Source organism: Suncus etruscus, chromosome 17 (genome assembly GCF_024139225.1).
Source record: "Suncus etruscus isolate mSunEtr1 chromosome 17, mSunEtr1.pri.cur, whole genome shotgun sequence".
Classification (NCBI taxonomy): Eukaryota; Metazoa; Chordata; class Mammalia; order Eulipotyphla; family Soricidae; genus Suncus; species Suncus etruscus.
The window spans coordinates 41,854,828-41,881,758 of record NC_064864.1 but is presented as its reverse complement, the minus strand read 5'-3'; positions in this window follow the sequence as shown (position 1 = coordinate 41,881,758).

Sequence of the window (26,931 nt, the reverse complement as noted above, 5' to 3'; positions counted from 1 at the left end):
TATGGAAAAAGGTACAGTATGACACAGGATGGAGAAGTAGATTTCTGTCTCAGGAAATGATGCTTATACAATGACATGCTTCATAAAAGGTCACTGAATTATGCAAACAGTTGTGTGAGAAAGCAAAGACATTTTTCTACCCTTTAGAAAATTGTTTGCACATTTTTAAAAAGAATTGCCAAGAAACTGGAGCTAGAGCACAGGCATTTGTGGCAATACTCATCTGCAGAGCTCTACAAAAATTTCCCTTTGCAGAGAGAGAAAAAAAGGCAGAGGACACTCAGCCTCAAAGTCTGGTTGGGCAGTGGGTCAGAAAACAAGGACTCCAAGAAAGGAGGACCACCATGTTTTATGCTGAAACAGCTTATCCTGGTGTGAAGTTTGCCCAGAGATGAGCAAAGAAAGGAAGAACAGATAAGGGGATTCTAGGAGTTGGGAGGGGGGAAAGATTGGAAGCTATCAGAAGGATAAGGAATTGTGCCCATGATAGAGTATAAAGAAGAATTTTGGAGTCCTTGGGTATGATGGAACTAAATCTTATGGAATGACAAGATGAGAATTTGCTGAGTGGTAATTTGGGAAAGAGTAGAGAAAGGTCCCAGGAGTAAACTGAAATTGAAAGATATAACATTTAGTGAGCAGATTTGCAGTGAATAGGAAAGTACAATAATCACAATGGCCTCTATTCATTGATTCACACTACAAATACTTATTGACTTCTACACTGTGCTATTTTAGGTCTCGGGAACTCATAGTGAACAAAACAATGGGATTTTCCATAGACTGGACACACAACAGTGACCCTGCTGTGATTGGTGCTCAGATGAATTTGGTTAAATGAATAGAGAGCAGATCAATCACGGTGTGTTGGGAGGTATCTCAGACAGCAGTGCACAGAGCCTGGAAGAATACAAATTCTTGTATTTTCATACCCTGGTTTGGTCCCTGGTATTTCATATGGTCTCCTTAGCTCCACTGGGTTTGATCCCTGAGCACAAAGCCAAGAGTACCTGAGCCCTGAGTACCACTAGTATTTACCCCAAAATGAACAGTAAAAAAAACTGCAGGGATATAAAGAGAAAAAATTTCAGCCTGGTCCCCTTCTGCTCAGACTCTGAACTGAGGACAGACAGAAACAATAGATTATCACCAACTAGAATGTAGTGTGGTCATTGTGAAAACTGGTTTGCTATGAGAGCCTAGTGGAGGAAATAATTAGTTCCGTCTAGAGAGATCAAGGAGGACTTCCAGACAAAGAACCCTTTGAGCTAGACTGTTAAGCAGATCACCAGGCAGAGAAGAAAGATGGTGTAAGGAGATCAATTGCCTGAAGCAAAAGCAAGGAGAGGTGTGAGGGAAACCGGTGTTTTGGGCTGCAGACTGGCAGAAAAGTGAATAGAAGGCTGCAAAGTCCATAGGCCCAGACCTGAAGGAGCCTTAGTGGGCAATTTCCAAATATTTGCCAGCAAGGGGGTGCCACACTCAGGAAAGTGTTTCTAGTGGGCTGGAGAGTAGAAGAAGGAGGGGTGAACAGGCGTGGGAAAACCAGCCAGGAGGTAGAGCCCAGTGATTCCTTGTTTGGGGTCCAGGCCCCTCTGCAGTTCATATCCCCCAGTAGTCAGGGGCTGCCACACCCAACCCTCTTGCAGCAGAGCAGAATGTCTTCTTGGGAGAAGTGCCCAGAGGTGGGTTCTCTAGGGCACTGGGGAGCCCACACAGCCTGGCTGATGCAGGAGGCTGCCTTGGCCTCCTTCCCAGGAGGAGTGAAAGGACAGTCCCCACCTGTTAAGTTGACTTTCCTTTCTTAAAAAAGTGCTTTGTTGATGAAGAGCGATAAGTGTCTCTCACAGGCGAGGAAAGGATTTTAATAACGTTGGCTGATGACTCTTGCCCTGTTCCTCTGAGATACAGAGGCTCATTCTTCTTCTCTAATAACCCAGTGAGACTGCACTGTGCCGGCTGCTCCCCCTTCGCCCAGTATTGGCTGCACCCCCACCCTCCACTGAGCCCTTTCCTCAGTCTCCCTCCCTCTCTGCTGCCATTCCCATGCTTCCTCTGCTGTCCTGGACTCTCTTCTTCCTGAAGACCCACAGTATGCAGCCGGAGCAGGTCCACAGAAACTGTCCTAGGAGCCACTTGGGCCAGGAGCAAGGGAAGGAGAAAAAGCCCTTCCTCCTGGTGGTCATCACGTGGCCAGAGGTCTTACCAGGCAGATAAAAGGAGGTTTCACACTAAGATAATTCTATAATCATTTTGGAGCCACTTTTTCCATATTTTACACATATTTATGCCATAATTTATCTTGAAATATGTATAAAACATTAAAATATAATATATAATATATATGTGTGAGTCTGTGTGGATAGTGTTTAGAGTTTTATTTATTTGTTTATTTATTTTTAATTTAAACACCAGGGTTACAAGGTCATTGATAATACAGATAAGTTGTTCGTGATTGAGTAGCAGTCATACAATGTATAACAACCATCACAAGTGTGCGTATCTCTCCAGCAATGTCCCTAGTTCTTTTTGGAACTTCTTAAAGATATATTTTTATGGGGACCAGGAAAAAGGACATCAGTCAGTGTGAAGGCCTAGAATTCCCCAGAGCCAGATTCAATTCCCCAAAACATGTGGTCTCCTGAACACCCCCATTATAGCCCAGGTCATCGCTGACACTGCAAGTCTTGTGCCCATGGCATCCTCAGGCCATTCCATTGAACTGCTGTTTGAGTTGTCTTAGAATCTCTGGGAGAGGCCTCTGGGTCTCAGAGAATGGCATGGGATGCCTAAAAGAAGGAGCCAGTGGGGCCGGGAAGGTGGCGCTAGAGGTTAGGGTGCCTGCCTTGCAAGCTCTAGCGTAGGATGGACCTCGGTTCCATCCCCCGGCGTCCCATATGGTCCCCCCAAGCCAGGGGCGATTTCTGAGCGCATAGCCAGGAGTAACCCCTGAGCGTCAAACGGGTGTGGCCCAAAAACCAAAAACCAAAAAAAAAAAGAAGGAGCCAGAGAGACAGTACTAAGGCACTTGCCTTTGATTGCTACTTTGATTCCAGCACCACATATGGTCCCATGAACATGCGAGGGGTCACTCTTGAGCCACTAGACATAACCCCAAAATAAAAAAGTTTCCAGGGGCTATGGCTAAACTGATAGAGCACCTCTCCAACATTTTCTTTTTCCTTTTTTTTGTTTTTTGGGGGTCACACCCGGCAACGCTCAGAAGTTACTCATGGCTCTACGCTCAGGAATTGCTCCTGGCAGGCTCAGGGGACCATACGGGGTGCCAGGATTAGAACCACCGACCTTCTGCAGGCAAGGCAAATGCTTTATCTCCATGCTATCTCTCCGGCCCCTCTCCAACATTTTCAAGGCACAGGATTCCATCACCAGTTCTACTGGGTATGGCCCTGGTTCTCTCTCAGGTCCTCTCTCCGGCACCACTATAGGAAACAATAACAAAAACAATAACAAATATAACAAGGACAGTTGCAGCCCCTCCACACCCCATTCTGTAGGTCTGTGAAGGGCTGGGAGTTGCAAGTGAGCTAGGAGGGAGATCAGTGGCTCAGGGTATAAGGGATCAGACTGTGGGATAGTCCCACAAAACAGCACTCCACGTAACTCCAGCTGCTATTTCCCACAATTCTCAGAAGTCCTGAGCCACTGCAGGGTTTGGGGATGATTGCTGCATGACTGGCTAAATTTGACTTTATAGGCTAAATTTGACTTTATAGGGGCCGGGAGAAAGCTCAACAATGGACTGAGTGCGTGCTTTGCATGCAAGAGGCATGTGTTCCATCCTCAGGCCAATATTCCCAGAGCACTGCCAGGAGCAATCTTTGAACACTGAGCTGGGAGAAGCATCTCCCTGCCCTCAGCACTAAACAGTGTGACCCCAAACCAGAAGAAAAAACTAGATATAGCTGGCTTTCTAATTACAGAAGCTAACAATTCTTTGAGCATGTATACAAGGAACCCAGCTAAGCACTTGGCCTGACTGGCCTTAATGGCCCAGTGGGAGGAGAGTCTTCTCTTTCTTCACTTCTCTGATGTGTGCAGTGGGTGGGGCAGGGCAGGAAACAGCCCTCCACCCCACCTCTGCACCCTATCCCTGCAGCTCACAGAGCAAGCACCACAGAGATCACCAGATCACTCATGGGTCCTAGGAAGCATTTTGGGGAGACTGGCTTGGGGCCTTCCACCCCTCCCTCCTGACCCCAAGAAGTTCAAAGAAAGATAGTCCTCAAGAGAAAAGTCATTTTTCCATCCTCCCTGCTTGTGTTTGGCCTCCTCCCACCCCTTACCTTGGGCTCTGTTTCCAGGATCTCCAGAGTCCTGTAACTTCTAGAGCCCACCAGGCACCCCTCTCCTGCAGCCATTATATACCCTGTGGATTATTTTCTGAACTTTATTCCAGCCCTCAACCCCACTCCTACAGGCCCAGAAGACTTCTTTAGTGCTGCCTAACTAGAATCCAGCCCTTCCCTGTTTAGGCCACCCAGACTGGGCCAGCTCCCAAAAGCTCTACTCCCCTTCCTCCACCCTCTCTCCCTCCCTACCTACTCCTTTCCTCCCTCCCTCTCTCCCTCCTCCCTCCCTCTCTCCCTCCTTCCTTCCTCTCTTCCTTCTTCAGTTCCTCCCTCCCTTCCTCCCTTTCTTCCTTCCTCCCTCCCTACCCCTCCCTTCTTCCTTCCTTCCCTCCCTCCCTTCCTCTCTTCCTTCTTCAGTTTTCTCTCCCTCCTTTTTTCTTCCTTCTTTTCTTCCTTCCTTCCTTCTTCCCTCCCTCCATTCCTTTCTTCCTCCCTTCCTTCCTCCTTCCCTCCCTTCCTTCCTCCATTCCTTCCTTCCTCCCTCCTTCCCTTCCTTCCTTCCTCCATTCCTTCATTCCTTCCTTACTCCCTTCCTTTCTCCCTTTCTCCCTCCCTCCCTTCTTCCTTCCTCCCTCCCCATCCCTTTCTCCCTACCTACATATCTTCCTTCCTTCCTTCCACCCTTCCTCCCTTTCTCCCTCTTTTCCTTCTTTCATTCCTCCCTCCCTTCCTCCCTTCCTTTCTCCCCTCCTTCCTCCCTTCCTTCCTTCCCCCATTCCTTCCTTCTTTCCTCCCTTTCTTTCATTTTCCCTTCATCCCTCTCTCCTTCCCTTCTTTGCTCCCTCCCTCCCTCCCTTCCTCCCTCCCTCCCTCCCTCCCTCCCTCCCTCCCTCCCTCCCTTCCTTCCTTCCTTCCTTCCTTCCTTCCTTCCTTCCTTCCTTCCTTCCTTCCTTCCTTCCTTCCTTCCTTCCTTCCTTCCTTCCTGATTCAGGCTATACTGGCAGTGCTCAGGTTTACTCCTGGCTCTGTGCTCCTGGTGATGCACTGGGAACCATATACAGTGTCGGGGATCTAACTCAGGTCAGCATGAGCAAGGCAAGAGCCTTCCCTGCTGTCCTCTCTCTAACCTCCTCACTATGTTTCTTTCTTACAAGCACCCACACTGGCACGGCACTATCTTCCTCACAGAGGTGAGTCCCTGGCCATCCCATTCCACATATTCCCCCCACTGCAGCACAGCAGGCTCCTCGCCCAGAGGCCCCACCTACTCTGATGGGCTCTTTTTTTTTTTTTTTGGTTTTTGGTTTTTGGGCCACACCTGGCGTTGCTCAGGGGTTACTCCTGGCTGTCTGCTCAGAAATAGCTCCTGGCAGGCACGGGGGACCATATGGGACACCGGGATTCGAACCAACCACCTTTGGTCCTGGATCGACTGCTTGCAAGGCAAACGCCGCTGTGCTATCTCTCTGGGCCCAGACATAGCTATCTTTATCATTTTCTCTAATGCCAATCCTCCCTTCCTTGAGCTTGAGCAACCTGGTTCTACATCACCTGCACAAAATCTAGCAGGCCGAGCCTCTATTCCCCGAAGCTTCATGGGCACGGCTGGCATCACACAATCTCACCTCCACTTTTCGGTTGTCTTAGACTTACTCTAAGGTTTTTTCAGGTCTGTGTGCTGCTCTCCCCAGCCAGATGCTGCTGGTGTTTCAGAACAATAATCTCTTCCTCGTCAGACCTTGCTCACCAGCACTCCCTCCCCCAGAACACAACGAGTGGCTTTAGTAACTCTGCATCTGATGGAAACAATTCCTAAATGGCCGTCCCTTTAATTACAATGAATGACTCTGAAGATCAGAGCCAGTGGAGTGTGTTCTGTGGATGGAAATGATCGGATGATATAATGGGGACAAAGAGTGCAGCACGGGAAGGGCGGACACCTGTTTTATCATCCCGCCTTCTTCTCCCGGGCAGGAGCGCGAGCCAGGACAGGTTACACTCCACTAGTCTGTCCTGAAAGCTCTGGCTGGATGATTACTGAGACCTCTTGCAGCTCTCCCAGCCCATGATCTTGTGCTTGTCAACCCACCTTCTTTCCTGGCTGAGGATGAAAGCCACGTGTGTCCCTCTGGTCCTCGTTTTACTTCCCAAGTGGAAGAAAAGCTCTGGTAATATTAGTTAATTCAAAGAGTTGTTGTAAGGATTAAGTGCAACAATTCAGAATGCTCTTAGCTTAGAGCATGGCCCATAGACTGTGATCAATAAATGGTAGCTACAATTAAGCCACTTGGTTAGGGTCGGGAACGTGGGGTATAACCAAGGGGGAGAGGCTGGCCATCTCCTGGTGTTCTGATTTGACTAGGAAGTTTAAGGATCTGTGAAGCCATCTGAGCTCCAAAGAGGTTAGGCTGGGCCCTAGTGCTAGGGCTCAAAGGCCCTGCAGTGACTGGAACACCAAGTGTCCCATTAATGACAGCATTGCTGGCAGTTGGGGTGACCCTGTTGTATCATGCCATCGATTTTCCCATTACCCTTTAATGCTGTGTATTAAAGGCTTTGCAGATCCACTCTGTTACCTTCTTTCTTTATTATCTCTGGGGCCTGCCCCACTGCTTGAGAGTATTAAATTGTCTTGATGCAGTAAACTTCGCCCCAGGTTGAGACATCCTCTTTCTGGACTGATCTCAGAGTCCCTCCTTGCTCTTTGCCCAGACCATGTACACAGAGACTAGAACTTGCAGACCATGGTCCTGGGACCCACACCCATCCCAGGGCCAGAGAGGAATCGGCAGAACCAAGTCCTTAGCCACTGTCCATGTCTCCTCTGGTCTAGCTTGTCTTTCCTTCTGTGCTCCTCTTCTTGCTTCTATCTGTCCCTGTCCACATTTCAACATTCATTGCTTAGCCCTGCTTTCTAGTGATCTCTCTGCTTAATTATTGATTTCATTTCATACCAGATCCTAATGCACATAAGGTTACCTACAGAAACAACTTCCACCAGAACTTCTATCTGCTTAATCTTCTATATGAAATGTGAAGATGAGCCCTCTCAGCAGGGCAGGCATGGGAAATGTCCCTTTGGGCTTCCTAAGCCAAAGTGGCCAGGGAACAAGTACTGCTATTATATTTTAAGTATGACCAAGGATAATGAGGTTGCACTATCATTCCACAACTCATCTATGTCAATTAATGCTCTTCCATTCATTTTGCAAAAATAATACATTGGTTCCAAATGAGGACTAGGGAGATAATACAGCATGGAAGAATTTGCTATGCATGCAACCTCCCAGGTTCCATCCTCTGACATACCAAGAGTTATCTCTGAGTATGTACTCAGAAGTAAGCTCTGAATACCAACAGGCATATCCCCAAAAGAGAAAAAAACAAAAAGAAAAATGTGCATGCAACTAAACCTCATCTAGTGTCTGGTCAGCTTAGTCTCTGTCCCATGAGGGAAAGCAATGTGAGGTGTGGGCAATCAGCATCAAATCTCATCAATAAATTAAATGACTAAACATAAGATTCTCTTCCTCCCAGACAATGATGTGGAGGAGATGAAGTTCACGTTACATTAGTTTTGGGGTTAATTCTATGAGGAGTTCTGAGAATTGAAATAAGTGTTACTTCCCAAGGTGAGGGCAAGCATACTCACATGATGCATTATTTTTATCTTGTCTATTAAAGCAGGCCTTTGGAGCTATAGGTGAACAAAATCCTTAAGGGGCAAATAATGTCTTATCCTAGGGCTCTGAAGACCATGGTTAGGTCTTGTTTCAGATGTGGTTGAATTCAGGACTGAAACATACCGAGAACATGCCCACCTCTTGGCCTTTTTATTTATCCATCACAGGACTTCGAAGCACGTCAGCTTCAGCTGTAGTCCCTAAACCCAATGGGAAGGAGAGTTTCATCTGCCCACCTGGAGTAGGCTTCCCTGGTCTGGCTTGGGTGCTACTAACCCACCCCTAAGTCATCACCATGGCTGAGGAGACAGGTCCTCTGAGAAACCAGCTTGGATCCTTAGGCACATCCCTGTGGATGTTGAATCATAAGTCTCACACACATGCTTGATTGTGGGGCTCTGTGCCTAGTTGTGGCATTTACAACCCCAGCTAAAGCACCCGCAGGAAAACTCACTCTCTCAACTTTTGTGTTTGCACACATTCTGGTGGTCTCCTTTGCAAAAGACACTGCAAATATCACCCAGCTGAGCCAAGTACTGCACACTGGCTACAGTGCTCACACATTTCCAATTGTGGTGCTCAGATACAGCTGCTGGTGGTGTAGTCAGAAACCACAAGCGATGTGGGAAGTTGAGAACATGGAGCTACTATAATGGTACATGGTGTCTTTGGGAGCCCAGGGATTCAACTCACATCTCCATTCTTGTCAGACAGGTGCTTTAACCACTAAACTATAACCCAGTCCCATATGTACATTCTAGAAATGAGATTGACCCCACATGGATTAAGATGGAGAATGTGATGGGTTCAGAAAGGAAAAAGCAGGCATGATGGAAGGGGCAAGTACTTGCTTGGTGATTAAAAACTCAAATAAAAAACAGGTTTATAGTTGCTGTATTAAAGGGATAAAAATCATGAAAGATTGTATCTTAACATTTTACTTTATTATTGTGTTCATTTAAAAAAGCCAAAAATGTAAATATACCCCAAAGCAAATTATACTTGGACAAAATAAAAAGTTCAAGAAAAAAAGAAACTGCTTCCTTCATTCTAAGTTGCATCTTAGGGTGTCCTTGCACTGATGGTGTAGGGCATTTGTCTGGAGAGGTTTTCAGAAAGGTCTAACCAATTAGTATGGATGCGTTCTCATTTGTTCTCCCTGTGAACAACATCTGGCTGACATGTTGGGCAACACTTGCGGTAATAGAATACAAGAGTGATTTTCTAGCACGTTTTACAAACCAAACACATTCTGCAAGTGCCATGCCCCTAACTTCGCTAAGAGAAGTCCTCCAACATCTCTGTTGTCCTGGAGTAGGAAACCCACATCCTATCTATTCTGCTTCCACCTTCCTCTTTTCTTCTCTCCCTTCTCATGAATCATGAGTCCCTGATTCATAACTGCAGAAACCTGAGGTTCTTTGGAAACCACTGGAATAAAGCAAAGCAGTGGCTGTCTCAAACCTGGGTTGAGGCCTCAGCTTAAGTGCCCAGGTTGGAAGGAACACAGAACTGTCATGGATGTTGGCTATTAGCATATATCTTGCTGAGCTCATGCAGTCCCTATAATCGTCCTGTGGAATTGCAGTCTTGGGGCTCCAAATGTTACCAAGGTGGTGAGGAACAATGGCCTTTTTGCTTCAAATGGCCCCTACTACTCTTGGGTATTCGTGAGGAGTCTACTGCACACCACAACTGTGCCAAGGGTTTTGATGGAAACCATTTCAGGTGAGCTTTCCAAAATTCTTTTCCTGGGAAAATGAATCCAGACACATAGAACATGTGCTGTAGGAATCGATGTATTTCAAAAAATACATCTGCCCACTAGTCTTTCATATCTCTGCCATAGGGCAGAGATAGGACAGGAAATGGAATATGAACACACTAAAATGATATGCATGATATCTCATGTGTAGCAGTATTGTAAATACAAAACCTAAAAGAAGAAAGAAAAATGTGTCTGTCACAAAGGTAGGCAGGGAGATGGGATGGTAACTGGGGACACTGATGGAGGGGAGTGAGTGAGCACTGGGGAAGAAGTTGGTTGGAACATTGTATACCTAAAACTCAATCAATGACTTTGTAATTACAAACCCTTTTTTTTATTTATAATATCTTTATTTAAGCACCATAATTACAAATATGTTTGTAGTTGGGTTTCAGTCATAAGAATCCTCCTGGGGGCCGGAGAGATAGTATGGAGGTAAGGCGGTTTTCCTTGCACGCAGAAGGATGGTGGTTCAAATCCCGGAATCCCATATGATCCCCCAAGCCTGCCAGAAGCGATTTCTGAGCATAGAGCCTGGAGTAACCCCTGAGCGCTGTCAGGTGTGACCCAAAAAACAAAAAACAAACAAAAAAAGAACGCTCCTTCTTCACCAAGGCAACATTCCCACCACCAATGCCCTCCATCTCCCTCCTCCCCCACATAGCTTTGTAATCCATTGTAACTTCATCAAAAAATTAAAAAACTAAAAGATACATCTGCCTAATCTATAGTGATGGCGTATAGATAGGATAGATAACCAAGTGATTCAGAGGAATAGTTTCCCTCAGCAAGGTAGGTTGAGGGCAGATAGGGAAGACCCTGAGGGTGTGCCAAGAAGATGGTTCTGTGGGGTTAAACATAAATGTAAAATTTATTAAGCTGTGCTCTGAGTTATGTGTCATTTATTATATGTGAACTACATTTCAGTACTTTTTTAAAAATTAAAACCCTACTATTTTAAGAAATTATCTTCCTAACTCTCCTTTCCCTCCTTGCCTCTTTGTCTGCTCTAGCTAATCTTACTTCAATACAACCTCCGGAGGTGGTATGCGTTTGAGTGGGAGAGTATGGTGGGGCAGTAAGGGGTTGCTTATCTGGTTTCATCCACATGCACATGTCACCAATCTATTTAGTGACATTTATGGTGACTCTTATGTCACCAATCTATTTCCCCCTAATTTTTCTCATTAAAAACATAATCATTGTAAATACGTGGAAACCAGGCTCAGGAAGATAATTTGTCGAGGATCTTACTGACAGAACTGGAGCCTTCCAAGAATTCTGTCAGTCTTCCTGGCATATGGTTGCATCTAGAATGTTTTCAAAGACTTTGGATGAACAATGCTATGAGCCAAGAGATAAGGTGGTGCAGGGGGTGCAAGGTGGCAGAGAGAATCAGCATTTCAGAGGGCACCACAGCAATAACATTCAGGGGCTATCATCATGGGAAAACTGCATGTTCTAATGGTGATTAGATACCTGGGGTTGTGATTTTACCCCTCTCCTCCAAAGGTGCTCCCACCATACCCTCCTCCTCCTCTCCACTGTTCGGCATCATATCAATGGCTTTTCATCTCTTGCTTCTGTTTCTGTCATGTTTGATGACTACAAAGGCTGCCTCTGGGGATGTGGATGGGGCACTATAGGCATAGGCTCAGAGCCAGGGAGAGCTGGGAGTGAAACTGTAAGTGGGTGGAGGAAGGCAAGTCAAGCCTTCCCAGATGTCTCCAAAGACCCTTAGCTTCCTGCCAAGAGGCCTGATCTCCCCCACTCCCCACCCCCGGTGCTCAGTCCCCAAGCTCCCCAGAGCCCTCGAGAGAGGAATCATTCTGTCTATTCAAAGCCCGCCTGGGTTCCTTCCACTGAAAAAGCAACTTCTATTTTTAGATTGCATTGTAAAGGACACCCTGGGATTTAGTCCAGGGATCCATGGAGAGGGGAAGCTGAAGTTTCCGGGGGCTGGATCAGCGTCATAACATAAAACGGCAGCAGCCTTGGCATCCACAGATGATGAATCAACTGGTCCCCAGTTAATGATCTGCTCTGTGGCTTGAGATCCAGGGCCAGGCTCTCACCCAGTGGTCAGGATTGGCCCCCTGTCACTCTATTCCCTCCATCCTCCATAAAGTTTTAGGAACTGTCAACTTCAAAACCAAATCTGGGAATATCACCCTTCCACCTAAGACTTCCCCATATCTCCTTTTCTCTCCCTATGCAAGCAAGAACTATGGTTGGGAATAGGTAAGAGCTGAAAAACTGGGATTTGAGCCCTTGGCTGTGTGGGCGCTGAGTGCATGAGTAGAGTCCACTGAGAAGACGTGGGTGTATGGCATTGGCAGGTCCGAGCATGTCAGGCGGCTTGGTCAGGGTCAGTGAGAATGTCTGGGTTTCGTGCCAAGCTCTGGCAACACTCTTTGAACAGGAGAGCAATATGATGATCATGTTGAAAGAAAAAATTATTCCACAGTAGATGATTCAGTTAGGAAATAGTACAGAGGCAGGAAGATCATTTATCAATTCAACAAGCAATTTTTGGAGCACGTACTGTATGTTGGGTCCCAAGGAAACAGAGACAAACTAAGAAGTTATGGATCCTGAAATTTTTTAATTTTGTTTTGGTGCCCACATCCAGCAATGTTCAGGGTCTATTAATGGCTCTTTTCTCAAGGATTTCTCTTAGAGGGCTCAGAGACCCCATGTAGTGCCAGGGATCAAACCTGGTACTATCTCCCTCCAGTCCCTTGGATTTTCTTTAGAAAGTAGCCTTGAGTCAAGGAGGACAGCACTTCTGGAGGATGAAGCTGCAGGGGTGAGGAGAGGAGTGATGAAATTCACTCTAGCCACAAAAGAAGGGAAAAGGACAGAGAGAAGGAACCTCCCCCCAGGGTCCTGGGATTAGAGAAGAGAACAGTAAAAGAGTGTTTGTGTTTAGGTTCCTTCTGAACACTAACTTCATGGAATACACAGGGGACATAGATGTGTCCTATGCTTTGCCTTCTAACTCAATCATAAGCTCCTAGGTCTTGTTTTGCCTGGAATGATTCACTCTCAGTAAAGTGAGAGTGTGTGTGAGTGAGTGAATGATACCCTTGGAGATGTTTGAATTGATCCCAATTATGGCCAGACATGGCCAGATGCAGAGATCCCTCTATCACCCCTCCCTCGTCCGCTCCCCACCAGTGACAAGGGGCAAAGGGGCAGTAGTGGCTTATGGGCACGGTGCCACCTGGAATCCTTAAAACATGAATTGCGAGTCAAGTGGCCCCTCTCACAGTAAATCGATGGCAGCATATCCTGATCGCTTTCATTATTATTATTTTCTTATGCATGTGTGATCGGGAGATTTATTGTTGAGGCTACAGAGGCAGAATCAATTATTCATGTTATAAATTAGAAAATGATTTATGTCTACAGGAGACGGGGCCTCAGCGAGCTGAGCCCATTACAGATAAGCTTTGCTGAAAGGACCAAGATTTATCTGTAAACTTCACAAATTGCAGCTCACCAATCCAGTCCTGTTCTCCGCCCCTCCCCCGGGCACCCATCCCTCGTCCTGAGCCTTGCTGTGGCTCCCTGAACTCTTGTCTTCCTATTGCTGTTTCCCATAACTGCTCTTCTCCTTTGCCACGCTTTACTCTTGACAAATGCCCCATGGCTCATTTGTATCTCTTTTAGGAGGCAGACATTCTTGAAGCTTCTAAATAAATTTTCTGGACTCTGGAAATAGACTATGCAAAATGGGGAAGAACTGGTGACCTGGTGACAGACGGGAGCAGAACCTTGTATTGCAATCATCTACAAACCTGGTGAGAGCAGGAAGGACAAAATCACATTTCTTTTTTTTGTTTTTTTTTTTTTTTTTGGGCCACACTCGGCAGTGCTCAGGGGTTACTCCTGGCTGTCTGCTCAGAAATAGCTCCTGGTAGGCACGGGGGACCATATGGGACACCGGGATTCGAACCAACCACCTGAGGTTCTGGATCCGCTGCTTGCAAGGCAAACACCGCTGTGCTATCTCTCCGGGCCCAAAATCACATTTCTTGTGGGAGCAAGTGACTCCCGCCTCAGGGGAAACCCAATCATTCCCATGGCAGCATTAGACTTTTGTGCAGAGAACTTGAATGAAAAGCAAAGTGAGGATGCTGCAACCACTGGGTTTTAGAGTCTGGTGGGGACTGAATTCTAGTAATGCTGTCAACAGGGTGACCTCGGGCAAGTCACATGGCCTCTCTGGACCTCAGTTTCCTCATCTGCACAAAGGGTTTCCATAAGAGAGTAATGAAGATGACAGGTGGGTAGGAAAGTTAGTGTCCAGACTCTAGAAAGAGCAACATGCATGTCATTTGAAAAGACAGAAGAGTAGAAACAGAATGTTTCTTCTCTTGCTCTTTTGACATCACAGACAGGGTGAGCTGGCATCCAGAGAAGGAAGAATACACAGCTCTAGAAGTATCTGGAGGGAATTAGGAGAGGGCTCAAACCCTAGTGAGAGAAGGAAGATCTGGACCCTTTCACATCTCCCTCTGGCCCTTCTCACCTCCCTCTGAGCTCTCTCACCTCCATCTATGAATGGGGAGAGCCTAGCCCTTTCTCCTGCAGATTTTTTGATCTTTCTCTCAAATAAAAGATGTTCAGATGTTCAGAAAAGTGAAAGTGAACTACAGAACTGTTAATGTTCTTATTGGATGACAGGACAGAAGATATGTTGTTGGTCAGTGAGAAGGCAACCAGGGCACAGTTACTAAGAATCAATCTGGGGGCCGGAGAGATAGCATGGAGGTAAGGCGTTTGCCTCTCATGCGGGAGGTCATCGGTTCGAATCCCGGCGTCCCATATATGGTCCTCCCGTGCCTGCCAGGAGCAATTTCTGAGCCTGGAGCCAGGAATAACCCCTGAGCACTGCCGGGTGTGACCCAAAAACCACAAAAAAAAAAAAAAAAAAAAAAAAAAAAAAGAATCAATCTGGAGGGCAGGCCTGGAGCCTGCTGGAGTTAAAGGAAAGAAGGCAAAGGCAAGCCTATGAGTCAGAAACTTGGTAATTGGGCTGGGCTGGTATCAGGCACAGTCAGATCCAGAACTTGCCTGCTTTTGATGGTCTAACTCAGGTTTCTCAGTGGAAAATCTGGATTTGTATTTCTCTATGTATTTCTCATACACCCCCAAAGAGTCCACAGGATAATCCATGGGGTGAAAATCTCAGAGGTAGGGAGTAAAGGCACAAAACTAGTGCATTAAGCAAGAGGATGGGGGCATAAGAAAGAAAGGCTAGAAGGGACAACAAGTAAAAAAAGGTCAAGAAACCTTGAATCCAGGAACTTATTTCTGTGGGACAGAGACTTGGTATCAATAACTCAGAACCAAGGGCTAGAGCTATTGCACAGTGGGTAGGGTGTTTGATCCCTGGCATCCCACGTGGTCCCTAAACCTGCTAGGAGCAATTCCTGAATGCAAAAACCAGGAGTCACCCCTGAGCACCACCAGGTGTGGCCCCCCAAGAAACACAAAACCTCAGAGCCATCACCTTCCCAGGAACCCCAAGATCCACTGTATCTCCTCTCCAGACCTTTCAAGGTGAAGAACAAAGCCATCTGCCCCACTCCAGCTCCCTGCAAAACCCCACACTGACTGAGGAGAATCCACAGTGTCTCCCAGCACTGGGCCCTCACTCCCAAAACCTGGATGCCTTCCCTCCAGAGCTGAGGCCTGAGTGTAATGTTTCTCACCACTGCATGGACGTTTTGGGGTGTCATGGCCTTTCAGTGCCCCTTATGCTTCCTATATCCCCCATCAGAGTCCACAAACCCTTCTCTGGCTCAGACATCAATGTGACACCCTCTAGAGTCAGACCTGGGTGTTCCCTGAGACCTCTGAGTTTTCTGAGCCTTCTCAGCTGTTGACCTAGAGACCTCAGACTATTCCCAGCTCACCTGGAAAACTACCAGTTGACTTGGATTCTGGCCTCTAAGGCACCAAGAACTGGCATCAATTGTTTCCTTGAACTGTCAGAAGGCCCCTGTACCCCAAATTCTGCATGTCTCCAATCCCTTGGATTCTCTGCTTAAAGACTCAGTCTCCCTATTCCTCTTCAACATAGCTGTAGATTGTAGGAATTTGAGCAAGAATTAAAACTGGGGTGGGGTTAAATCTGGCTAAATATGTGGATGAAGACTTAGTCCAGGTAAAGAGAAAGGGAGCAGCACTTCAGAATTTAGTTTAGGAGCCAGAATGATAGGACAGGGTTAAGGCACTCGCCTTTTATGCAGCTTGTGTCAATTTGGTCCTGGCACTACATATGGTCCCCTGAGCACCACCAGGAGTGACTCTTGAGCATGGAGTTGAATAGCCTCTGAGCTCTGCCAGACATGGCCTGAAGACTCAAAATCAATCAATCAATACATAAATAACTCAGAATATAGTTCAGCCCTCTCAGGGGCTACAAAGCTTGCTGGGAATAAGGCTTCCTGCCAGCACAGATATGAGATGGGTCCTGTGAAGATGTAACATGTAGGGAGCTTATTGTACCTCTCAGTTATCACCTCTGGATTGTTCTGAAGTAAATCAGGGGGAGAAAAGGGGAGCCATGGACTCATGACAGGAGCCAGCATCTGCCTCTGGGACATTGACCAACTTGGGCTGGGCTGGGAGCATCAGTTCCTGTAGGAGAGGAAAATGCAGGTTGATAAACTAGCTTTGGCAATGCTTGGTTACCTTGTCCTGCCAATAAAGTCACTGGGATTGAAAAATGGAACCGACTCCCTCCCTTGCCCTTGTCCTCTGGTGTTCTATGTGTCTGAGTTTTGTTCTTTTTTGCTGCCAAATTACCTTTTCACCCCTCACTCTTAAAAGCCTGTAGCAAAATGACCTCCCAATGCAGGTCATGTGCTCTGTTGGCTGCATGTAGGGAGCAGGTTATGCTGGGACTAAAGAGGCCAAGACTCAAAGTGGAGGGGACAAGGGTCTCCCCCTACCCAAGAAGGGAAAAGGGTCTCATCTATTCTTTCATCCAGAGGGAGAATCTTTAAAACCAAAAGCATCAAACAAAGTATGTAGTAGAACAAGCTCAAAATCAGATTGGCCTGGGATGGAATGTCACATTAAATTAGCTTCCCTGGACGTCAATGATCTCATTTGGAAAATGGGAAGGAATTATATCTATGCCACCAACTTTTCCTGGGATGAAACACGGGTTATTTGTTTGATGCTATATCTGATGTTTTTGTTCAGTAAGTGGCAGCCTTTATTGTTGAACATTTTCCAGTTGAACCCTGTAGCTTCCTCACAGGATTGTGTAAAGTGAAAAGGAATTAAAGAAAAACTACCTGGAGGTAGTTGACATTGGGAATGTGATGGCTGGAGAAGTGGGGAAAAGACACTTGGCCCAAGGACTTGGGAGCTCTACCTTAACCTCTATCATACCATCAATTAGGGAATGGACTTAAGAGTTGAGCCACTAACAAGTGTCATCCTGCCTCGCCTCTGTGCTGGCAGGACCTGGAACATGATCAGAGCCAGAGTTTTTCCTCTTTGAATGAATCTCTACATCTTCAGGCAGGCAAAACAAACAACAACAAAACAAAACAAAACCAAAAACCCAGCCCAATGTAATATCTGCTTATTAGATTTTTGTGAAAAAGTAGGGAGGTGCCAGAGAGAAACAGAAGAAAAGAAAAGGACAAGAGAAGGGACAGGAAGACCTGTTGTATGGGAGAGTGAGTGAGCGGTGAGGCAGATTGTTTCACTTGGGACCCCTGCTTCCTGCCCCATCACACATACAAACTGCAGAAATCTGCCATTGGGTCACTGTGCAAATCCTGGCCACCCCAAAGTCCTCTCGCCCTCAATCACAGGCTCAGGCAGGCAGGATGGGAGGAAATAAGAACCCTAAATGGATTATTGCCTCCCTACTCCACTGATCCCCAGAATCTTTGCAGTGGCTGTTCAGTTCCTGTCCTTTATTCATAGCCAAGTGGCTTATTGGTTCATTGTCCCTTGGGCTTCCATGCCTTCCATGGCTGAAGCTTAGCACCTCCCAACCCTTTCCCAAACTATCTTCTCCCATCATCTGGATGGAGATTCCACTTTAGTTTGGGATAAAACCAGAATATATGTTTCTGAATTCCATGAATGCTTATATATCTGGACTTATCTTAGGCAACCAATCTGTCCTGAACAACCAGAAAATGAAGTCATGTTCTTGGTCTTGAATATTTTCCATTCCCCACATTCTTCACTCTCCTGCCACTGCTTCAGGAGTCCTCTTTATAGAGTAGCTCTTTCTACATAGATTACACATAAAGCCCAGCACTAATACTGCAAATCTCCATGACACCTTCCCAAGCGAAGCCTCAGAAGAATCATAGAAGGAGTCACAGGATCTGTGCATTGAGCTCTGTCATATGTCTTCCTTACCCCACCTCAATTTTGTAGAGGTTCTAATTTTATTTTTAAAAAGAACTTCTTTCTTTCTTTCTTTCTTTCTTTCTTTCTTTCTTTCTTTCTTTCTTTCTTTCTTTCTTTCTTTCTTTCTTTCTTTCTTTCTTTCTTTCTTTCTTTCTCTCTCTCTCTCTTTCTTTCTTTCTTTCTTGTTTCTTTCTTGTTTCTTTCTTTGTTTCTTTCTTTCTTTCATCCTTCCTTCCTTCTTCCTTCCTTCCTTTCTTCCTTTTTGTTTCTTCCTCCCTTCCTCCTTCCTTCCTCCTTCCTTCCTTCCTCCTTCCTCCTTCCTCCTTCCTTCCTTCCTTCCTTCCTTCCTTCCTTCCTTCCTTCCTTCCTTCCTTCCTTCCTTCCTTCCTTCCTTCCTTCCTTCCTTCCTTCCTTCCTTCCTTCCTTCCTTTCTTTCTTTCTTTCTTTCTTTCTTTCTTTCTTTCTTTCTTTCTTTCTTTCTTTCTTTCTTTCTTCCTTTTTGGTTTTTGGGTCACACCTGGAGGCGCTCAAGGGTTACTCCTGGCTCTGCAATCAGAAATCGCTCCTGACAGGCACAGGGGATCATATGGAATGCTGGAATTTGAATCACCATCCATCCTGGATCGGCTGCATGCAAGGCAAATGCTCTATCGCTGTGCTATCTCTCTGAAACCTCTCTTTCACCTTTGCATCCTCAACTCTCTCTCTTTGCTTTTTTTTTTTGTGGGGGGGATCCACACCCAGAGATGCTCAGGGGTTATTCCTAGCTCTGCACTCAGGAATTACTCCTGGCAGGCTCAGAGGACTATATGAAATACTTTGGACCAAACCTAGGTCAGCTGCATACAAAGCAAATGTACTATTACTGTACTATTACTTTAGACCTTTTGTCCTTAACTCTTGTGAGGTTTTTTGGGTTGACCAAACAATGGTGAGTCGTTAGTATTTGGCTAAGTTACTTGGTGCTCAGCTTTCTCAGAAGATGGAAAATTGTAAAGGGCATCACTCCAAGTCCACAGAACCCTGAGGAGGGAGTGATGACTTGAACATTTAGTCTCTGGCCCTGTGGTCCATGCATGTGCATTGCTCACTACTCATCAACACTACCCATGTGGCCACTTTCCTCAGCAGCCCAGAAAAAAAAAAGAGAGTTTAATCCATTTGTATAATTACTACTAGGGATAGCATTTATCTTTGTTCCTTTCTTTATCACTTTTCTGGAGGTAGAAGTTTGAGGTACACCCAGCAGTGTTGATGACACCATGTAGTACCTGGAATTATCCTAGAGCTGGCCAATTCTAAGGCAAGCATTTTACCCCTAGATTCTCTCTCTCTAGCCTCTTCATCCTTCCCCAATTCACTTTATTTTGTGGATAGCATATTTCATATAACATATCTTTTTGTAGTTAAAAACCTCATTTTTTGGCTTCTCTACTCCTTTCCCATTGCCAAGAAGTCAGTTCATTGTGGGGAATGTTTCTGGATGCCTCCCCCTTCTCCATTTCAAAGCTGCCTTAGCTATGATCTATTCCTCAATGCCTCATCCCCCAGGATAGCACTTATGGATGCAGAAAGCAGGAAAGGACATCAACATTACAGCTCATACTTCTTGTCCAGAGATGAGGGGACAGAGCACAGGTGGCAGCAAAGTGCCCTGTGTCACACTAAGAGAGAGGGAACATCCCATGAAGCAGGCCCATGCCTGACATCTTCAGCTGTGTATTCTTGGCACCGGAGGCCTGGTGCTCAAAACACTCAAAACATTCAGTATGGCTTGATGACAGAACAGGTTCTGAGTGGGGTCTCTTTACTCTCGCCCAGGGCTCTGTGAGCTCTGCCAGTGTTGTGGTCACCTGGCTCATCTCCCAGCCACCAGCTCCAGCCTTGCAAACTAAACTAAGCTTCAGCCAAGACTTCCTTTTGAGACTCTTCTGGTTTTGGACTTAATATGCATTCCTATTCATTGCCTTATAATAAAGCATACGTTCCTTCTTTTCTCAAAGCAAAAGGGCATTAATTTCTTTCTAGAAAAAAAAAAGATTGAATTATATACAATGTCCAAGGTGATAGGAAAAAAAAGAAAGGGCTTTAAACTCCTAAATTATGGAATTCCAAACCAGTATTTGGTAGTAGGATTCCTGGCCAGGCAATGATGAATTACTTGAATCAGTCTGATACGGATGAAGAGAGGAGGGACTGAGGGGATGCAGGGACAGGCGGGAAAAGGTAGAGGAACTAGAATGGAAAAAACCATAGCTTCATCTGCAGGTGACGCAGAGATCCACAGCCAGGTTGGGACCTGCAGTCAGCAAGCTCTGACCAGTGGCTCTTCAAGTAGGGAGGTGGGGGCAAGTGCTGTATTCACACAGGGTGTCAGACATCAGTGCTTCCATGCCTCAGGGTCTGGAGTTATCATTCAAATAGGACTCCAGGCATCTGCTGCTTCTAGTCAAACATCCCACACCAATTTGATCCCTGTATTGATCTCCTCAGACCACCATAACAATGTGCCATAAACAGGGTCTCACAATGTCCTGATTGTCACAGGCATCTTAGATTCAAGTCTGCTGGCTTTGAAGGCCTCTCTCTTTGGCTTGAAGATGACCATCTTCTCCCGTAGTCTTCACCGAAATTTCCCTATGTTATATTCAGGTCCTAATCTCATTGCCTGTGAGTATTCTTCCATTAATCTAAAGCCTACTCAGATGAACTCATTTTATCTAGTTTCCTCTTTAAAGGCTCTATCTCAAATATAAGCACACATTGAGGTACCAAGTGTTTGAACTTCAACCTTTGAGGATGTAAATTTAGGATGGATAGAATTTAGCCTCTCAGAGTCCCAGAAATAGATACAGGATATGGACACAGATAAAGACACAGGCTTAGGACCTCCCTAGCTTTTCCCTGCCATGTCCTGGTCCAAAAAAGATTTGGAAATAATTATCAGCTGATAGCTGCCCATGTATTGGAGGTTTCCAATAAAGAAGCTTTTAGAGAGCACTGATTCTGATGCTATCTATGATCATAGGGCAGGTCCTAAACTTGCAAGTGTCTTGAACACTATCCTAGAGAAGACCAACTCAGCTTAGTCAGGAATATTTAAAAATCCATCTGGGGAAAACTAGAGTGTGAGATCTAGCTTGTTTTCCCACTGGCACATGAGCAGTAGGCCTTAAAGAATAAAGAATTCTCAAGGATCAGAGTTAGGAGACAGATACAGAGTTTATGCATGAGTACCAAGATGGTAGAAATAGAATAGTCAGCAGAGCCGACGACCCTGACATAGAATCCAGGTGGCAGACTAATTGTGCAAATAGTGCCAGTGAATGACTTTGCTGACTTATCTAGTCCACCCTGTAATTTTGTAGCCCTGCCCACTCTGACTCTGGCCCCAGCCATGTAATTTATTTTCACCAATAAAATGCTAGCACATATGCTTGCAAGCAGAAACTTGAAAAGTCCCACTTCTTAAGAAATTGGATGAATTGGTCATGCACCTTTGCTTTGCCATGAGCATAGCCTGCTGGACACTTGGCAGAGAACTAAGTTACCCCATTCATCCTAGTAATCGAAGCCAACTAATCACTGCTACCCAAGATCAACCAAGCACAACCCAACCAACCACACTAGGTAAAACCTCTCAGGCAAGCCGAGCCTCAATTACTGATCCATAGCTAATTAGATAAATTCAGTCTTTTAAACTTCTGGATATTTTGGTGTTCTATTAGAGAACTTTATTGTGTCAATAGGAAAACTGATTTAAGAGACAAAGCAAGATAGACTAAATCCAAATATCAGACAATAGTCACGATCTAGAGACCCTCAGCTCTATGAAGACTGAGACTTTGAGCCCCTCAAAAGACTACAGGCCAGAGCAACAGTAAGATCTGAATCTTATCTCAAGGCAGCTTCCCCCCTCCTTTGAATCTGATCCTTCCAAGTCTTGCCCTTTATCCTGCCTTCAAGCCAAGGTTATTTGTTCATTTTCTTCATTTTCATACTTGATTTCATATGTCTTTGTTCATCTATCTCTGTCTCTCCCCTTTGTTTATCTTTCCCTGTCTCTCCTCAGTGTGCCAGAAAAACACACCGACTAAGAACCCCGAAACCTGGCTCATATTCTGCTGAGTGACCTTGGGCAGCTCATTCCCCATCGATGATGCTCAAGTTCATTGTCTGCAGGTTCATTGTCAAGGCTGAGGCCAGCTGACATTTAGGGTCTTTCCTGATTTGATATTCCATGGTTCCTAGTTAGAGCTAATCCCTCAGGCTGTTTCTTGCAGTTGCTTTTCTTTACCTTTTTTCACCCTCAAGTTGTTACCTTGCTTCCTAGTCTGTATAGGCAGTTTGTTCCAACTACCGAGGACTAGGCCATTAAAAACCAATGTATTTCTGGTGTCATCTATTATCAACTTCTCTTCATCATCTATTTGGAAGAAACATTCCCCCTTATCTTCTTCTTGTACCTAGTGTATTTTAAAGAATGTTTTTCTATTTCCTTTTATGTGTTTTGCAGGTTGCCTCTTGTTTCATTTTTTGATTTTTCTCTCCTCACACCTATAAATTCTGGCTATTTCTTTGTTCTCTTCTTGGGTAATCGGGCCAAGCTTCCTGTTTTTGCCTTTCCAACTGGCAGCTCTGTTCTCTCTGCAGCTTTTTGTCTGACCAATGAGATTTCTCCTCATCACTTACCAATCTTGCTCATGTTGGAGTTTTTCACAGGCCTTTAATTAATCCTGGATGCTGGCGAGCTGGTTGATAGTCACAACCCTGCAATGGAACTAACTCAATGACCTTGGGCCTCACTGAGTACCTACCTTCGAGCCTCAGTTTTCTCACTTGTAAATTTAGGAAAGATCATCCGACCTTACTTCTTGCAGAATCGGTTCTGAGACTCTGAGGAAACAATGAGTAGACAACTCAGGAAAGATGCAGAAAATGACAGGGATCATAGATTTGGGGGGAGAGGTTAGCTCTGCCTTATAGATGAACTCTGGGTAAAATCAGGAAGAAGAACTGCTTTTTGTTTTAAAGATGCACAGAGCAAGGCTGTTAACATTTCCTGTGCCTTCCTTTCCATCACTTTCCCACTTTCAGGAGGTGAAATCCTGGCCTAACTCAATCTATACCTAGTTTTCCTAGTCTCAGAGCTAATTACCTACCTTTTTAATTAGGCTTTTGAGTGCATTATAGGAGAAACTATTAATCCACTAAACTATCTCTGGTTCCCCTTACTTTCAGATGGTGTTTTCTTTGGGGGCTACATGACAAAGAGATATAGAAGGAAGGAGGCTGTGGCAGTGGTTGTTTCCCCTTATAATCTCAAGAAAGCTCAGTGCAGACCAAAATCCATTCATTTGTTGGTGGAGTTATGGGGTAATCATGAAACTTTAGAAATGCTTTGGTGGGCCGAAGTGTTAGCATAGCAAGTAGGGTGTTTGCCTTGCATGCAGCTGACTCAGGACTGACCCAGGTTCCATCTCTGGCATCCCTTATGGTCCCCTGAGCCTGCCAGGAGTTATTTCTGAGTGCAGAGCCAGGAATAACCCTTAAGTGCTGCTGGGTGTGGTTCAACCTCCCCCTTCCCCCCAAAAAAAAGAAATCCTTTGGGCTTTGGAGTCAAACACAGAGTTTTGATTTGGTTATGACTTGTTAGTTATATAATCTGGGATCCTCTCTAGACTCCTGTTTGATGGGATAATTTAGAAAGAATGTATGCTTAGAGTCTGGTGTATAATGTAAGTACTTAACAGATATTGTTATTATGGAACATGTCCCAGTCTTTCTGAATTCCACATTCTAAGATAAAATTGTCTCTTTTGTGTTTCTTTCCCTATTTTTCTTGGAAGCCCATGTTGATATAAGTAACACTTTCTTGTCATTTCCCTTAAGGTTATCTTAAACTAAAAATTAAAAAGAAAAATAAAAACTAAAAACTTCTCTACTTTGTCTGGATGCAGCCTTCACAAAATAAGCTCTCAGTTTATGTTTGTGGAATGAATGACTCAGTGAACACTGAATTGGAAAGTGCATTCACCTCATTATAGCTCTTCCTTCAGCACTATGGAGCTGTCTGCTGCATACTGGAACCAGAAAGTAGTCAGAATTTAGATCTCAAATATGGATTGTCTGACAAACGTTTTCTCCCTTTCCTCCTCCTCAGTCTCCTCTTTCTTATCCTTGTCTCCTCCTCCTCCTTCTTCTCCTCCTCCTCCTCCTCCTTCTTCTCCTCCTCCTCCTCCTCCTCATCCTCCTCCTCCTCCTCCTCCTCCTCCTTCTTCTTCTTCTTCTTCTTCTTCTTCTTCTTCTTCTTCTTCTTCTTCTTCTTCTTCTTCTTCTTCTTCTTCTTCTTCTTCTTCTCCTCCTCCTCCTCCTCCTCCTTCTTTTCCTCCTCCTCCTCCTTCTTCTCCTCCTCCTCCTCCTCTTCCTCCTCCTTCTTCTCCTCCTCCTCCTTCTTCTCCTCCTCCTTCTCCTCCTCCTTCTCCTTCTCCTCCTTCTTCTCCTCCTCTTCCTTCTTCTTCTCTTCCTCCTCCTCCTCCTTCTTCTCCTCCTCCTCTTCCTCCTCCTCCTTCCTCCTCCTCTTCTTCTTCTCCTCCTCCTTTTCCTTCATCTTCTTCTTCTTCTTCTTCTCCTCCTCGTCCTCCTCCTCTTTGTCCTCATTCTCCTCCTCCTCCTTCTTCTCCTTCTTCACCTCCTCCTCTTCCTCCTCCTCCTCATTCTTCTTCTTGTTCTTCTTCTCTTCTCCTTCTCCTCCTTCTTTCTTCCTCTTCTCCTCCTCTTTTCTTTTTCTTCCTCTTCCCATCCTCCTCCTTCTTCTTTCTCTTCTCCTCCTCCTTCTTCTCCTTCTCCTTCTCCTCCTCCTCCTTCTTTTTCTTCTCCTCCTCCTTATTCCTCAACCTCCTCTTTCACCTCCTCCTTCTCCTCATCTTTCTTTTTCTTGTTCTTATTCTTATTCTTCTTGTTCTTGTTCTCCTCCTCCTTCTCCTCCTCTTCCTTCTCTTCCCTCACTTCTTTCTCACCCTCTTCCTTCTCTTCTTTTTTCAAGTGTTCTATTTGGTATATTCAACCTGGAAGTAGTTTTCTTGAATAAAGGAAATTTTTCATATTTTATCCTTATTCATTTACTAGTTTAACAAAATTTTCTGTAGTCCCTATGATAGGAAGAGACATATCTTCAGAGAATCTATAGACTTCACAAAGCAAAAGCGAGCTTAAAACAAAAATTTCCCTCTACACCTTTAGTAACACATGAAGATTAACAAAAAATTATGTGGGGGATAGAGATATTACTAGAGTTAAGGCAAATATCTTACATATGACCACAGTGATGTCTTCACATTACCAGGTGCAGCCCTGGAACCTCTGCCTAGCACTGATAAGCCCTTGGAGGCTCCTCAAACATGACTAAGGTAACTTGTGTAATCTGAAACTGCAGGGTCTGAGCAGCACACCTTGAGCTATCACATTGAACTACTGATCCAGTTGACCAAAAATTGCCTAGATAGGTCCTCAGGCCCCCAGAGCACTGCTTTGGAAGAAATTTTAAAATTACAGATTAGGGGTGGGAAAATCTTGGAAGTCATTTGATATCACTCTCAACACTTCATCTCACCTTCTTTAATGCATTTTTCTATTTATAATCACTAAAACCAATGGCCCATGAATTTCCCAAGAGCACTTTTCTGCTTTTCTATTTACTTTTCAACAAATTCCATATACCTATGTTCAAGAACTAGAAAGCTCTCCTGGGGTTCTGGAGAGCTGCCCAAAGCTTTTTTTTACCACTATCCCTTGCCTCTTGAGAACCCTCTGGCATTTCTTAATCCCATCCCCATCCTCCTTCTCAAACAGATTGCCTGAGCTTTGTGTTCAAGGCCATGCCACTGATCTTCTTTTTAATTTTATTTTTAGATTTTAGTTTAGGTAACATAGTTACAATGGTGTTAATGTTTACAGTATGTGACTTACCCACCCCCACCACCAAAGACCTTCCATTGCTGTTTCTGCACGATGCCATGGCTCTTTCTCCTTTTTGTGTATTTCTTGCTCTCTTAGTTTTTCAAATTAATCTGGCTGCAGAGCTGGCCCAGAATTTTAATCATCATAACACACCACGGTCACCAGTATCCGGGGCCCCTCTGGGGAAGATGGTTTGCAGATCGCCTCTGGAAAGTCAGGGATCCCCCTACCAGCAGGTTCTGTCTTCTTTTCCCATCACTTCTGAAGTTAGAATGTTCTTTCCTTCTGTTCTTCTTATAAAACAGAAAAATTCCCTGAGTCTCCTTAGATCATGTACCTCAGGGAGTGTTTTCAAAGTCTGAGTCATTTATTTATCTGATCCTCAAAAAAAAAAAAAAAAGGACAGAACAAAATGGGATTGAAACTATGAAACTAAGAGTTTCACAATCCTTTCAGACTTACCCTTACATATACTTCATTAGCCTCTCACTTACAACCCAGGATAGTCTTCTTAGACCCCTTTATCAGAGCCTTATCAGTTTTATAAGAATATGATAACCTTTATATATTGCTGCCTTTCGTTTTGACTTCATTCTTCTTAGGAGCAAAGCAGAGTGGGGAAGAAGAATGCCTTCCTCTATCCCTTCCATCTCTCATCACCTTCATCCCTGGAAACAAAGGTCAAAGGGAAAAGTGTCCACCTAGGCAATGGTTACTACCTGTCTCAGACTTCAAGTTCCATGAAGGCAGAAACCAAGTGTGCTTTCTTCACACTGTTTACCCAGTACCTGTCACATAACACATATAT